Raw genomic sequence first — 17,732 nt, 5'->3', positions numbered from 1 at the left:
ATGAGAATGAGCACAGAAGGACTGGAGGGGAGGATGAGAATGAGCCCAAGGGGAGGATGAGAATGAGCCCAGGGGGACGGAGGGAGGATGAGAATGAGCCCAAGGGACGGGGGGAATGAGCCCAGGGGGACAGGGGGATGAGAATGAGCCCAGGGGGATGATGAGAAAGAGCCCCGGGGGAGGATGAGAATGAGCCCAGCCATGCATGCAAGGGGGATGGGGGGAAGGATGAGAATGAGCCCAGGGGGAAGGGAGGGGGAAGAGAGGGGGAGTATGGAGCAGTATATGGGGCCATTATACTGTATGCAGCATCATGTGGGGCCATTATACAGTATGAAGCAGTATATGGGGCCATTATGCTGTATGCAGCATCATGTGGGGCCATTATACTGTATGTAGCAGTATATGGGGCCATTATACTGTATGCAGCATTATGTGGGGCCATTATACTGTATGCAGCATTATGTGGGGCCATTATACAGTATGGAGCAGTATATGGGGCCATTATACTGTATGCAGCATTATGTGGGGCCATTATACTGTATGAAGCAGTATATGGGGCCATTATACTGTATGCAGCATCATGTGGGGCCATTATACTGTATGAAGAAGTATATGTGGCCATTATACTGTATGCAGCATCATGTGGGGTCATTATACTGTATACAGCATCATGTGGGGTCTTTATACTGTATGCAGCATCATGTGGGGCCATTATACTGTATGAAGCAGTATATGGGGCCATTATACTCTATGCAGCATCATGTGGGACCATTATACTGTATGCAGCATCATGTGGGGTCTTTATACTGTATGCAGCATCATGTGGGACCATTATACTGTATGAAGCAATATATGGGGCCATTATGCTGTATGCAGCATCATGTGGGGCCATTATACTGTATGAAGAAGTACATGTGGCCATTATACTGTATGCAGCATCATGTGGGGTCATTATACTGTATGCAGCATCATGTGTGGTCTTTATACTGTATGCAGCATCATGTGGGGCCATTATACTGTATGAAGCAGTATATGGGGCCATTATACTCTATGCAGCATCATGTGGAGCCATTATACTGTATGCAGCATCATGTGGGGTCTTTATACTATATGCAGCATCATGTGGGGCCATTATACTGTATGAAGAAGTACATGTGGCCATTATACTCTATGCAGCATCATGTGGGGTCATTATACTGTATGCAGCATCATGTGTGGTCTTTATACTGTATGCAGCATCATGTGGGGCCATTATACTGTATGAAGCAGTATATGGGGCCATTATACTCTATGCAGCATCATGTGGAGCCATTATACTGTATGCAGCATCATGTGGGGTCTTTATACTATATGCAGCATCATGTGGGGCCATTATACTGTATGAAGAAGTATATGTGGCCATTATACTGTATGCAGCATCATGTGGGGTCATTATACTGTATGCAGCATCATGTGGGGTCTTTATACTGTATGCAGCATCATGTGGGGCCATTATACTGTATGAAGCAGTATATGGGGCCATTATACTCTATGCAGCATCATGTGGGGCCATTATACTGTATGCAGCATCATGTGGGGTCTTTATACTGTATGCAGCATCATGTGGGACCATTATACTGTACGAAGCAATATATGGGGCCATTATGCTGTATGCAGCATCATGTGGGGCCATTATACTGTATGAAGAAGTACATGTGGCCATTATACTATATGCAGCATCATGTGGGGTCATTATACTGTATGCAACATCATGTGTGGTCTTTATACTGTATGCAGCATCATGTGGGGCCATTATACTGTATGAAGCAGTATATGGGGCCATTATACTGTATTCAGTATCATGTGGGGCCATTATACTGTATGCAGCATCGTGTGGGGCCATTATACTGTAGAATGTAGTTCACAGCCTGGCCAGCCGGTCAGTCAAGTGAGACAGCTGCATAGAAATGTATGCAGCTGTCACACTAGGGTCAGGAGAGCCGCTGGCCAGAATGTGCACTGTTCTGATCTCATCCCAATTTATTTTCTTTCAACTATTTGACTACGCCACTACTTGCATATGTTTGAGGAAAAGGTGTGTGTAAATGGGTGTGGCTTAAAAATGGATGTGCTTTTCCTACACGCAAACACAGAACCTGTTGTTAAAAATTTGAATCCCACCCCTGGTGTCTCTGGTACGTGAGAAAACTGTCACTACACGTACCGGAACCACTGACGTGTGAAAGAGGCCAGACAGGTAGTTGCTTCTGTTAGGAACTACATGCTTTTAGGTTTAAATCCTGGATATCTCCTTTTATGATTATACAGACAATTCAAGTTAAATAATTTTGACATTGGGTTGCAGATTTCTTTGACAAATAGCAACCAAATGAATTATTTTTTGTTTTGTTTGTTTAACAACAAAAAGAATGTAGAATTGGTTTGACACTTGGCTTTCAAAAACAATAGCAATATTAATAAGCTAATATTACATTACTTTTCAAGTTCCCAGAGTTTATTATAAGATGTATAAGGTGGTTTTCCCAGGTCCGATTGCTAACAGTGGCGGTAGGGATAAAAGTGATGCTAACTAGCAAAATAAGCAGGATACTAGTTCTCGGAACAAGTTATGATCAATAACTGTAGATTGCCATGCTCGGGTGAAATGCTCTGCGTGGAAGCCGTGAAAGAGTTAAAACACAACAACTCAATTATAGTTGGTTTTAATGCAGCAAATGTAGCTCCCCTCCCCCAGCTTGGGTCAGTTACTCAGATAAAATCACTGAATCTACAGATCTAGAGTCCCAATTAAGAGGATAGGTAGAAATCAGATGGGGGGAGACACGAGCACCGGTGAGATGAGATGTCAGCCGGAAAATCCGATGGGAAGACAGCAATTACTGACTCAAATCAAGCGTCCTCCATACACCCTGAACCTGCCCGAAGTGTGCAGAGTCAGACTGTGTGTTCTGCAGGATGGGAGGGGTGCGGGTAGGGGTGATATGCACATTGGTGTAAGCAGTATATATAACAAACAGCATATGATCATTTACTGAAAGAGACAATTTAACATTTTCATAGAGTAATTGACATACCAGTTTTGTTTTCAGTGGGGCTATTAATATAAATATTTATCTTATTTTTTCTGAAAAAAACAATACAAGAGTCTACAATAAAAGACCTCTATTGGCATATTCCAATAATGAAAACACTGGCTTTATATGCATAGAAGAAATCTATTCTTCAAGTGTAGAATTATGTAAGGCTATGTTCACATTAGCGCTGGAAGCTGTTTGGAGGCTCCTTACTACAGAAGAGGCCCTGTCCACATCTGCATCAGAGGCTCAGTCATATATGATGGAAAGAAAATTGCGTGTATATAAACTCACCCACACGGATCAATAAAAATTCAAAATGCAGCAACGACACTCAAAGTCAATAGGAGAATAGATATGTGCAAATCAACAGTGAAGTCACTGGGACAAGGTCTTCAAATCAAAGAACATTTCACTGGCGACGAAGATAAAGCTAGTACATAGTTTGGTATTTTTTGTGGTGACATACGGATGCAAAACCTGTACAATAAACAATACAGAAGAAGAATTGACGCCTTTGAAATGTGGTGCTGGAGAAGGTGTTTTCAAAACTATAGATGGCAAGAACAAATAAATCTTGGAAAAAATCAAGCCAGACATGTCACTCAAAGCAAAGATCACCGAGCTACGACTCACCTACTTTGGACACATCATATGAAGAGAGGAATCACTGGAGGACATCATGGTCGGAAAAATAGAAGAAACAAGGAGAAAAGGAAGACTACCAACCAGATGGCTTAATGCTATCAAGATAATGGCAGAGAAGACCCTGGTGGACCTATCTAGGCTTGCAGAAGATCGACCTTCCTACAGAGTGTTCATCCATCAAGTTGCCATGGCTTGAGATTGAACAGAAGGCCATTCAATATACAATAATAACAATTATAATAATGTAAACTCATACAAGTCAGTGGTGTATTTGTATGAAACCAGACTATGAAACCTTTATGGGACCTTGAAGGTCTGGACTAGTAACTTTTGAATGATGATGGTTGTAGAAATTGTAGATATTACTACCCTAACCCTAGCACTATCCCTAAGGCTATGTGCACACGCTTCGGATTCACCCGCGGATTTGTATCTGCGGATCCGCAGGTAAAACCGCAGCTAAAATGACCTGGGTTTTACCTGCGGATTGGCCAGCGATTTTCCCCTGCGGTTTGACACCTGGACAATGGAATAGGTGGCAAACCGCAGCGGAATCCGCAGAAAGAATTGACATGTCAATTCTTTCTGCGGATTCAAAACCGCAGCTTTTCTGTAGTTGAAAATCCGCAGCATGTGCACAGCAGAATGTGAAACACATAGACTTAAATTGTACTGTACATTGTCTGCAGAACTGCTGCGGATGCGCAGAGGCCAAAACCGCTGCGGATCCGCAGCAGAATCCGCAGCGTGTGCACATAGCCTAAATGTAGCCCTAACCCTGTTATGTAGCACTCACATAGAATTTGGCAACTGCCCCTATGGTGTGACTGCCGACACAATGGTTATTGACAGCTGGCTTCACGCAGTTAGGCAGTAGGGAGCCAGCTGTCAATCAGCATGACATCGGTAGTCACGCCCCAGCAACAGAGCAGGGCGGAAACCAAGCCACTACTTTGTCAACGTGACGGGAGGGGAAGCCACAGAATCACTGTCAGGAGCGGTCTGTGACTGTGGTAGCAACTACCTGCCTGTTAGTTCTTAGGCTCTCAGTAAGTAATTAATATAGTCCTGGATAACCCCTTTAACAGTGGCAGTTACTAAGATCACTGTATACGGTCTAAATATATAGAAACACATTTAGATCATACCTTAGAATAAGGAGAAAAATGATACATTGAAAAATGTTCCAAAAGCATAATTTTGTATGGTACTACCTAGAAATTTAAAGAGTTGTTTAAGACTTGAAAGAAATGGCCTTTTTTTCCACCTTGAACATCTATCTTTGGTTTATATCTGATCTGATCTGAGCTGCAGTACCAGGAACGGTCAATGGACAAGAGTGGCACTGCTTGTGGGAGAAAAAAAGCCGATCCTTACTAAGTCAACTCCTTTGACAAATTTTGTAGACTTCTATCTCTTTAAATTTGTTTCGCTCCTTATTTATTATTGTTGTGTGTTTTTTTTGCTGTTGAATTTAGTGTTATTTCTTCTACGAACTAATTCAGTAAAACTCAGTGCCCTGTCACATACTTGTTCTATGCAAAATCTGTCACATTGATGGAAACTCAGGGACACTTGTCATTTATATTAGTATATGTAGAGCAGACATCTGCAAATTTCAGCCCAATTACAAGCAAAAGGAGTCAGTCACATCTAAGGCAACACATATAGTACATATAGGTGTAGAAGCTAATAACCGCATAAACATTTCATGTACATAACACAATAATGACTGACACATTGACACAGCACACTTAGAATTAAGTAGGTTTCTTCATATATCACCCGGGCCAAACATTTTGAGGAGGATGCTTTGTTTTTTCAGAAGAAGTTGAGGTAGAATAGGTCATTATGATCAAGAGATGGAAACTGGTCTACGACAATTCAGTAGAAGTCTAATAACTGTAGCACAAACTACTGTACAGTGCTCATATAATACCACTACAAAGCAAAAGTAATAGAGCCATGCAGTATCCAATAACCATGACTATTATGAGCCAATTTTAGTAGCGCAAGTCTTCCACCTTCCAATGAGTCCACGACCATTTTCCCTCTGCTGAAACATTGAGGCGATTGGCCTCTACTTAGAAACAGTATTCATGACTTATCGTTAAAATTGGGCATCATCTTTCCAAACAGTGCCCCCATCCCAATTTAAGAGGCTATATTGGCAGGGTCCTTCTTCTAAGGGTATTATCACTGCAATTAATCAAATATCGTACTCTCTATGACATCCCCCTTTGGCTTATATACATGGATAAATGGTAACAGGCTCTTGGTGTAAATATGTCATATAGTAGAGTACTATATGGGGCCAAGCAATTAAATCTTGTATGCGTACAAACAAATTAAGTTCAAACTACTCATGCATTTTTCCTTCACTTCCTAGACCCATCAATACCACCCACCTGCTGGAGAAAGTTAGTGTATATTGGCAAACTCATTCATAGCTTCTGGCAGTATAGTCTTATTACCCCTTTTTGGTGTATGGTGGGGAGTTGGTAGAGGGCCTCGTCTCCTTTCGTCTTCTTATGGATTAAGTAAATTACATACTGAATGAACCCCCTTCAACACTGGGTAAGAAGTCAGCCAGGGTGTTCCTATACATTTGCACAGCTGCTAAGTCTCTGATCACAAAAGCTTGGAAACAAACAGCCCCTCATCTCGTTTAGATCTATACGGGCAACTGAAAGACGTCCGCTCATTGCAAAGCCTTACTGCCTCACTTAAGAACACCCTGGATAAATATACACAGATCTGGGACCCCTGAGACATCTATCACTGTCACAACCAACTTCCTAGATGCCTGATGGAATCATGACCATGACATCATAGCTGTAAAAAACAAGGACCACACATTCATCTATTGCGGCTTAGCAAAAATTTAGAAAAATTAAACATGTGGTTTTTAGTTTAACATTCTGATCAGACAGTATGAATCCCACTGCCACGTCACAGCAAACTTCTTAGTGGGTCCTAAACGTGGCACCAACCGCTGTCACAGTGATAGTGCTCCAACAGGGGAAGCAACCTGGTGATCTACATAACCCATGCGGCAAGGCTGAGCCCCCATGACGCCAAACCACACCACCCCACAGGTACAAAACCACAGCAATAATAGCCTCCAAACAGCTCCAACACCAGCTAAAATTCTCACTTTCCACATGTTCTCAGACAATGAAATGAGAGTAAAAATAGGTGGAATTCTTCTTAAAAACGCCTGGGAGGAGTGCTGGTCCAAGTAAAACAAAAGAAAAGGTTGTTCTCTCTGCTGGTGCAGGTGGATAGTATGTGGTGCTTCAGCTTTAAGGTTAAGCATCCAGTAGGACAGGGGTGTGCAACATGTTTTCTGCAGAGGGCCATTTGGATATTTATAACATCCTTCAGGGAAGATACAAAATGATCAACTTGAAAATTACCATGTTATATTTGGTCAAGCATTCAATTAACTTATCCCTAATGTGATTACTTGAACTGTTTCTCTTTGGTGTTAGGTGGTATGGATGATGTTGCTACTCACAACTGCTTTTCCAGGTTTGCTTCGATCTGGAGCTCAGGCTACTCTTTGTGATGATAGGTGTTGAAGAAAACTCGCAGCAGTAAGTTGTATCAAACACAGATGTATATTACACTTCAGGTCTCCTCATGTTGGGAAATTCATCACTGTTCACGTTACATTTATACAACTCAAACAGTGGGAGGTGTGCAGTATACATCACATAGGAGACCTGGAGACTACTGTATATACCTTACATAGGAGATACCAAGACTGCTGTTTACATCATATAGGAGACACCAAGACTGCTGTATACACATCACATAGGAGACCCCCAACACTGCTGTATATACATCACACAGGAGACTATGAGACTGCTGTATATACAACACATAGGAGACACCAAGAGAGCTGTATATACATTAAATAGGAAACACCAAGACTGCTGTATATGCATCACATAGGAGATCTCGAGACTGCTCTATATACATCACATTGAAGACACCAAGACTGCTGCATATACATCCCATAGGAGACACTGGGGCTGGAGTATAAACATGGAGCTGTGGCATATACATCACAGGAGGAGACATGGGGTTGTGGTTTATACTTCCCAGCAGAAGATATGAGACTCTGGTTTATGCATCATAGGAGGAGATGCTGCCACTGTGTTCTTACATAGGAACACTGTAAACGGTTTATACCTTGTGGGAATAAAAAGACAAGAAATAGGAAAAACCCAATGTGGCTAAACAATAAGTAAGAGGGGCAATTAACAGAAAAAGATATAATTTAAACTACTAAAGCAGGATGGCACCGTTGAAGCTCTAAAAAACTATAGGGAGAAAAATACTTTATCTAAAAAACTAATTAAAGTTGCCAAAAAGGAAACAGAGAAGCACATTGCTAAGGAGAGTAAAACTAATCCCAAACTGTATTTCAACTATATCAATAGTAAAAGAATCAAAAGTGAAAGTGTAGGCACCTTAAAAAATTGTGAGGAAAGAATGGTTGTAGATGACGAGGAAAAAGCTAATATATTAAACACCTTCTTCTCCACGGTATTCACAGTGGAAAATAAAATTCTCGGTGAAATGCCGAGAGAAAAAGAAAATCCTATATTAAGGGTCCCCAATCTAACCCAAGAATAGGTGTGAAATCGGCTAAATAAGATTAAAATAGATAAATCTCCGGGTCCGGATTGCATACACCCACGAGTACTAAGAGAACTAAGTAATGTAATAGACAAACCATTATTTCTTATATTTAGGGACTCTATAGCAATGGGGTCTGTTCCACAGGACTGGCGCATAGCAAATGTAGTACCAATATTCAAAAAGGACTCTAAAAGTGAACCTGGAAATTATAGACCAATACGTTAATTATTGTTAAACTATTTGAAAGGTTTCTGAGGAATGTTATTCTGGATTATCTCAATGAGAATAACTGTTTAACTCCATATTAGCATGGGTTTATGAGGAATCGCTCCTGTCAAACCAATCTAATCAGCTTTTATGAAGAGGTAAGCTATAGACTGGACCAAGGTGAGTCATTGGACGTGGTATATCTTGATTTTTCCAAAGCGTTTGATACCGTGCCACACAAGAGGTTCGTACACAAAATGAGAATGCTGGGTCTGGGGAAAAATGTGTGTAAATGGGTAAGTAACTAGCTTAGTCATAGAAAGCATAGGGTAGTTATAAATGGTCTATTCTTTACCTGGTATGCTGTCACCAGTGGGTTACCACAAGGGTCGGTGTTGGGACCTATTCTCTTCAACATATTTATTAACAATCTGGTAGAAGGTTTACACAGTAAAATATCGATATTTGCAAATGATACAAAACTATGTAAAGCAGTCAATACAAAAAAAGATAGTATTCTGCTACAGATGGATCTGGATAAGTTGGAAACTTGGGCTGAAAGGTGACAGATGCGGTTTAACATTGATAAATGTAAGGTTGTACACATGGGAAGAAGGAATCAATAACACCATTACACACTGAACGGGAAACCACTCAGTAAATCTGACATGGAGAAGGACTTGAGGATCCTAGTTAATGATAAACTTACCTGTAGCAGCCAGTGCCAGGCAGCAGCTGCCAAGGCAATCAGGATCATGGGGTGCATTAAAAGAGGTCTGGATACACATGATGAGAGCATTATACTGCCTCTGTACAAATCCCTGGTTAGACCGCACATGGAGTACTGTGTTCAGTTTGGGCACCGGTGCTCAGGAAGGATATAAAATTAATAAAGGGCATGGGGGGAACTACAATACCCAGAGAGACTAGAACAACTATGATTATTTAGGCTAGAAAAAAGACGGTGGAGGGGCGATCTAATAACCATGTATAAGTATATAAGGGGGCAATACAAATATCTGTTTATACCAAGGAAGGTGACAGTCACAAGGGGGCATACTCTGCGTCTGGAGAAGAGAAAGTTTTGCCACCAACATAGAAAAGGATTCTTTACTGTTAGGGCAGTGAGAATCTGGAATTCCTTGCCTGAGGAGGTGGTGATGGCGAACTCAGTCGAAGGGTTCAAAAGAGGCCTGGATGTCTTCCTGAAGCATAAACTATGTTGGTGATTTGGTTCTTTAGAAGGATGTAAATTTTGGGATTTATTCTGATGGAATATAGGCTGAACTGGATGGACAAATGTATTTTTTTTGGCCTTGCTAACTATGTTATTATGTTACTATGAAATAAAGCACATCCCACTCTAACTCTGCCCACAAAGTAAGTCCTGGCACTGGCCAGCATCAGGACGTAATCTTTCATTGCAAGCACTGCAGCGTTCAGTAGTGCACATTGCGTGCCGCAGAAAAAGAACAAATTAAAGGGTCACGAGCAGTCAACATGCAGCTACTGACCCAAGCACTAAGGTCCTCGGGATCTGCCTGGTAGCAGAAGTAAAGGTCATTGAACAGCCCTCAGGCCTGAGGTTCTCCACTCCTGCACTAGAAGGTTTGACGTGACATGGCTGGCAGTGGGCTTCATACAGTCTGAATGTTAAACTAAAAAGCCTCATTCAATTTTGGAAAATTGTGCTTAGCCACAATAAATCAATGTACGAGTTTTGGATATGTGAGTGATACTTGTCTTTTTCTACTGCTATGATATGTTACCTTACCTTAACACCATAACACCTTCTTTCTTAAACGGAACCTGTCAGCAGGATTGTGCACAGTAACCTACAGACAGTGTCAGGTCGGCGCCGTTATACTGATTAAAATGATACCTGGGTGATAAAATCCATATTGAGGTTGTTGTTTAATCTTTATTTTCAGTTTTGAGTTAATGATATGCTCGTGCTTCGGGGTGGGCCTGTGGGGGTCTTCTTGTGGTCCTCTGATTAGGTATTCATCTGTATGGCTTCTGACAGGTCACTGATCCCTCACTGACCTACCCCCTATTTTACATAATGAATATTATATATATAAATATATAAATATATATATATATATTAAAAAGAAAAAAATCCCCTTCTGCGGGCAGGCACCGGCATAATCCCATCTATAATGTTTATTGTGGTTGTTGTTTAATCTTCATTTTCAGTTTTGCAGTTTTGAGTTAATGATATGCTAGTGCATCTGTCAAGTTTGGGTGGTTGCTACAAAAAGGAGACCGAATCTCCTTCTTCCAGGAGGACTGTCCTCACGAGTATTATGCGGTTGAGGTTACCCACTACGTCGAGGACGACATGGGCCTATTCCCGGAGTCAGTGCAGGCCCAAACTTCAGCCAACACCCAGGAGCCTGGTGGCGCAACGATGGTGCAATCTACATCTTCTGCAGCTGCAGAGTTGGCATCTGAAAGAGCGACACGCGGTGCGTGCCGTTGAAATTTGGAAAAAGATCTGTTATGCTTGTTGCATCTTTGTTGGAGCTGCTGGGACTGTTCCGCATCCCTGTGAGCACTGTAGCCCCTCCAGAAGATATTCCCCCCGCTCACGGTAAGCGGGTAAAGTTCGGCCTCTGGCAACGCTGAAGGTAAAGCGTTGCCCATGTCAGTTATATGTTTTTTTAGGTGTGTCATTTCAGCCTACAGGACTGTGAGCTAGGCAGAATATATGGAGCCTATGGACTATTTTGTTTCTGTTGCGCCTGTTGCGCTCATTCTGCTGGAAAAAGGAGAGACTATCTTCCTAACTGGAAACCTCTGGAAAGACTGTACTCCCCTCAAGGGAAGGGGGAGCTCCTCTCCTAGGACTGCTTCCTCATTTGTGGAAAGTGTAAATACAAACTGTCCGCTGCTATTGATGAAGGTCTCTAAGTCCTGGAGGACTGAGATCCAGGGATGACACCTGTGCATCATGAACTGCGGTGCGTACCGGATGTGGCTTACATTAAGCCAAGTGACTTGCGTTTTTTTTAACGATCAGAAAAGTTTTAGAAATTTTTTTGTATCATGCGTTTCTTAGTGTTATACTGTATATAATGTAATGTATATTTATATTCATGTACAGTTTAGGGTAAGTTCATCCTTTTGGGAACCTTAGATGTGTAGTTCTGCTATGGGCCACTAGATGGGGGCATACTAGTGGGCCTTGTAGGTATAGTTTACAGGATGTTCATAGAGGATTAAGTGTAGGAGGGGCTGCCAGGTAGTAAGAGAGAAGTTTCTGGGAAGTTAGGTCAGACGGGGACAGGGTGCCCAAGTGTCCACATGGGCTATAGGCCTAGACATCTCGGCAGCCATGTAACGTTAAAGTGCTGCAGCCCACGTTACCCACGGCCACTGTGTCATAGCAGTGGGCCAGGACAGGAAGGAAAGATGTGGTGACTTATTTCCCGGGCAGATGCTTTTAGGGCAGTAGTCGGTTGGACTGAGGAGATGAAGGAAGTTGGAGCTTCGACGAGTTCGGTACAGACAGCCGGATGCTTTACCTAGTGACTGATCATTTCGAGTCTGGGGCGAAACAGGCAGAAGGAATTGTCATCATGGCGAGGTCAGGCCAGGAAGGAACTGGGGAGCAGTCTAGGACGGTCCGGTCCGGGGGTGTACTGGACAGAAGTGACAGCCAAGCAGGGAAAGATGAGGAATCAAGTGAATATCATGATGTGTCAATTGTTGATGTATCATGTGAAGTATTAAGTAAAGAGAATGTTCAAGTTAACCTAGACTGTGTCTCCGTTACTTCGGGTCGCCTGAAAGAGGGACCGTCGTCGCCTGGGAAGTGCCCAGGGAAGTCTGGATTTGGAGATGCAGGTATGCTGAAGAGAAGAATACAGTTTTCTGTAGGGGAAGGACTGGACATCGATGTTACAGTATTGCCGGTAACGACTACAGTCCTTTGCCTCCCTTACATGTGTAATTATTTTCTTTTATGGAATCAATAAATACATAACAAAAAAAAATCAGTTTGAAAATTGTGCCGGCTGCGCCTGCGCAGTAGCAGCTATCAGTATCAGTGTTGAGCATATCATTAGCTCAACACTGAAAATAAAGATTGATTGAACAATAACCACAAGATGGATTTCATCACCCAAGGTATCATTTTAATCAGTATAACAGTGCCGACATAGCACTGTCTGTAGGTTACAGCGCAGTCCTGTTGACAGGCTCCTTTTAATTCTTTTCTGTCCTAACACTCCCTTCATTTATTACCCCTTGTGTTGTTGTGTTGTGGTAAGTACTCCAAAGTATCCCTCTTTTGTTTTGTTCCTTCCATCAATATCAGATCAGTGCCATCAGCTGCCTATTGTAAACAGTGTACAGAACTCTCTTAGGCTAGTTTCACATTTGCGCCGTTTTGCGCAGCGTTTTGTGCGCACATGAAGCGCAATGAAAAAACACTTGCAAACGCATATCAACGCTGCGATTTTTTTAAGCATCAGCGTGCGCATGACGACAAAAAACGCAGCGTTTGTATGCGATTTCATGCGTTTTTGCTTGCGTTTTTTTATGCGCATACGTTGTCTAGGTGTCACATTTCACAGTATGAAAATCCTTGCAAAATTCTTGAAACAGACTGCACCAATGGGACATCAGGTGGTGTGTGTCATGGGAATTCTTTATATATACCCTGTTTACAGCTGAATTCTTCAGATTTACTTGCTATTTCCTTTGTCAACATGGATCTGCGCAGGAAGAGTTTTCACTTCAACTTGGATCTGGACATCACGCTGGCTCAGACTTTTGCATTTGCTTGCCATCAACAAAGGGAGAGAGAGAGACAGTGAAGACGGCAGCGGCGGCATTTGTGGATACATCCGATTATTGAACACCGGGAGGGAGATCCGTGGAGCATACCATACCCTCTACAGCAAGCTCCAGGCAAACCCGGAGAAATTTACTGACTATACCCGGATGTCCCAAGAAAGCTTCAGGGATTTGCTTGCTCGTGTCCAAGAATCCATCCGGAGACAGGACACACAGCTCCGTCAAGCGATTCCTCCTGAGTAACGGCTCCTGTAATATTTACAAATCAATGCCTGCATAATTTTCTTTGTTCTGCCATGTACTATTCCAAAGCCTGCAGAATTACTGTTCTGCCATGTTGTATACAAAAGCCTGCAGAATTATTGTTATGCCACGTACTAATTTTTTTATTTTTTTTCTATTGTTTTAAAAAACCATATACATAAATAAAAATTTTTGTTCTTTCTCGTTTTCACAGATTCCTTGCTACTGGAGAGACCCTCTCTTCACTCCACTTCCACTACCGGATTGGAATCTCTACCTTGTCGGGAATAGTTGCGGACACCTGCCGGGCTTTGTGGGATGTTCTCTGTCTAGAATTTATGCCCCTGCCCACCGTGGAAAAGTGGATTGGACTAGCTGAAAAAACTGTTTGGGAGCGGTGTCTGGGAAACACATCCGGATAATCAAACCCAAAAGAAGTGGATCAGAGTACTACAAGTACAAGAAGTACATTTCTACAGTACTCATGGCCATTGCGGATGCAGACTGTATGTTTGTTGCAGTGGATATTGGGGCATTTTGTCGTGGGAATGACTCACAGGCTTTTAAGAACTCTGACAAGGGCAGGAGGTTGTATGGCAGCCATTTCAATTTCCCTATGCAGCAGCCTTTTCCCCACACCGAAGGTCCGCCACTGCCATTTGTAATGGTTGGGGATGAGGCATTTCAAATGTGCCAAAACCTGATGAAACCATACTCCAGCTGGGACTTGGACCACACCAAAAAAATCTTTTATTACAGACTGACCAGGGCCCGAAGAACTGTAGAGTGTGCCTTTGGTATTCTTGTCTCCAGATGGCGCATTCTCGCCACAGCCATTAATCTGAAACTGGAAACAGTGGATGAAGTGGTGAAGGCGTGTGTGGTTCTTCATAATTTTGTGATGGCTAAAGAGCACCCTAACTTTGAACTCGATGATGCAGCTCCAAACCCATTGCCTGAATTCACTCAGCACCCACTCAGGTCATCCGTTGAAGTTGGCCAAATGAGGGACCAATTTGCGGCCAACTTTATCTCAGATGTAGGACGGGTGGAATGGCAAGATCAAATAGTGTAAAAATGTTTTCTTACGTGTATGTTAATAAAAAACCTGTTTTGATACCTGTACCGAGTGCACTCTATTTTTATACACTCCAATACAATAATCAACTGCCCAGGTGTACCAGTGAATTCATGATGCTGTGTTTTGTGCATCATGAATTTACTAGCACTCCTGACGAGGTGACTATACATACACACAAGTTGTATGACCTTTATAATCTCTCCAGTTTGTGTTCAATTTACAACGACGGTGGAGATAATACAACTAATATTTGTGTCACCTGGCCTGATGTTAAAAATAGTGTTTTGGGGATGCACTAGCATCCGTCACTTTTTATTACACCTGACCATGTGACTATAAATATTATTTGTAGGAGCACCACTGTGGCTTGAGTATGAACGCAGACTGGAGAGATAATAAAGTTTATACAACTTCTACAATCCCCAGGCCTGATATCATGCTGAAGTGAGGACGCCCAAAATAACGTATCCTGACTTCAGAATGTTATCACACATGGGCAGGTGAATACACATATGAGTTAAACTGCAGCATCGCTCCAGTCTGTGTGAAATAGATAATGCAGACTGAAGCGACACTGCAGGTTAACTCATATGTGTATTCACCTGCCCAGGTGTGATAAATAGTTAGGATACAAGGCCAGGGTATAGTACATATGACGTGTATTTTCCCCATCATCTCCTCAGTTTATACACCGCATACTGAATAGAGGATGTGGTTAATTACAAGGTATATCTAGAATCCCCTGGCCTTGTGTCAAAAATAGTTAAATGATGATGGTAAAAACACACCATCCTCAATTAACTTTTTATGATACCTGGGCAAGGTAACAATAGATATGCCTTGCATTCAACACCACCCTCTATACAGTCTGTCAATATTAGCAGACTAAAAGCAAAAAGCACAAATATAAAAGTAAAAAATGTACTGCAAATAATGCATATAGGTAATAATAATAATAATAATAATAAGGGTATTTAGTAAACATAATTTTGATCAAAATAATGTACAAGCCATCCCGCCACGTCACGGCAACCCTTGTGGGACAGTCCCTACTCTAGTATTATGTTTACTAAATACCCTTATTATTATTATTATTACCTTAATGCATTTTTTGCAGTACATTTTTTACTTTTATATTTGTGTTTTTTGCTTTTTGTTTTCTCTGGTTAATGGTCATGTGTTTATATGCACTTACATTGTGCATACACATTAACTTACTTTTCTCAGTTCAGATTTGTTTTTTATTCATTTCATTGTGCATTCAGTGCATATATGGGTGTGACCGCCCTCTTTCTGAGCTGGGAAAGCCATCCAGTCTGGCCTAATCTGTTACTAGTGGTTCAGCCGCTCGACCCTTATTCACATTCACGCCACTTGGCAAGTGAAAAGGTTTTAAATACTAGAGTTGGGACTGTCCCACAAGGGTTGCCGTGACGTTGCGGGATGGCTTGTACATTATTTTGATCAAAATTATGTTTACTAAATACCCTTATTATTATTATTATTATTATTACCTTTATGCATTATTTGCAGTACATTTTTTACTTTTATACTTGTGTTTTTTGCTTTTTGTTTTCTCTGGTTAATGGTCATGTGTTAATATGCACTTACATTGTGCATACACATTAACTTACTTTTCTCAGTTCAGATTTGTTTTTTATTCATTTCATTGTGCATTCAGTGCATATAGGGGTGTGACCGCCCTCTTTCTGAGCTGGGAAAGCCATCCAGTCTGGCCTAAGCTGTTATTTTGATCAAAATTATGTTTACTAAATACCCTTATTATTATTATTATTATTATTATTACCTTTATGCATTATTTGCAGTACATTTTTTACTTTTATATTTGTGTTTTTTGCTTTTTGTTTTCTCTGGTTAATGGTCATGTGTTTATATGCACTTACATTGTGCATACACATTAACTTACTTTTCTCAGTTCAGATTTGTTTTTTATTTGTTTTTTAATATTAGCAGACTGAAGACACTAATGGTGGTGGAAAATACAAGTCATATATTTGTGCTTTTGACTACACATATATCCAGGAATGACACAAGAAACATGTGTCAGTAATGGAGCTATGCGGTGGCAAAAACGCAAAGTGTACGGTGCAGTGTGTGTACGGCGCAGTGTGTGTAGGCAGCGAAAGATACAATAACCAAACAGTATTATTGGAAACCAGAATTTTACATTTATTGTAAAATAAAAAAAGGGTTATTGGGAACGACGTTTGGGGGAAGATGGTGGCACTTTGGGGGTGTGGAGAGGCGAGGAATGGCTAGAAAGCAAGGAAGGGGTTCTTTGGGAAGGGGTGACAAAAGTAGTGGGGGAAGGGAGCTCAGGGATGGAACTGGAGGCAGGTTCAGACACAGTAGGAGGAGAGGGGGGAGGGACAGACAAAGTTTTTGTTTTTTTTCTTTCTGTGTCCTGGAGTCTCCTGCCTGGACCTTTTGGCACTGTGTGACCGCTTTGACCTTGGTGACCAGCTGGACCGGGTTGAACTTGGGTGGCTTTGCACAAAAAGGGAATGGAGATCACCCCTCTGCTGACGATGCTCGGTGGTGGCGGGGGTGGTGCTCCTACCAGTAGGAGTGGTGGCGGTGCTCCTAGAAGGAGGAGTGGTGGCGGTGCTCCTAGAAGGAGGCGTAGTGGCGGTGCTCCTAGGAGGAGGAGCACTGGCGGTGCTCCTAGCAGGAGTGTTGGCGGTGGTCCAAGCAGGTGGAGCGGTGGCGGTGGGAGTGCTCCAAACAGGTGGAGTGGTGGCGATGGTGGTGCTCCTAGGAGGAGTGGTGGCGGTGCTCCTAGCAGGAGGATTGTTGGTGGTAGTCCAAGCAGGTGAAGCGGTGGCAGTGCTCCTAGCAGGTGGAGCGGTGGCGGTGGTGGTGCTCTAGACAGGAGCAGCGCTTACCATGGTGGTTGCGGGGAAGTGTCCAGCAGCACTCGGACTTGGGTGGTGTAGTGGTGTCCGGCTTGGCTTGGAATGCAGGAGGCCCGGCAGTGGTATGCAGCAGAAGTTGGT

Source organism: Dendrobates tinctorius, unplaced genomic scaffold (assembly GCF_039654945.1).
Source record: "Dendrobates tinctorius isolate UK_male_01 unplaced genomic scaffold, ASM3965494v1 ptg000032l, whole genome shotgun sequence".
Taxonomy (NCBI): Eukaryota; Metazoa; Chordata; class Amphibia; order Anura; family Dendrobatidae; genus Dendrobates; species Dendrobates tinctorius.
This window is presented reverse-complemented; position numbering follows the sequence as displayed.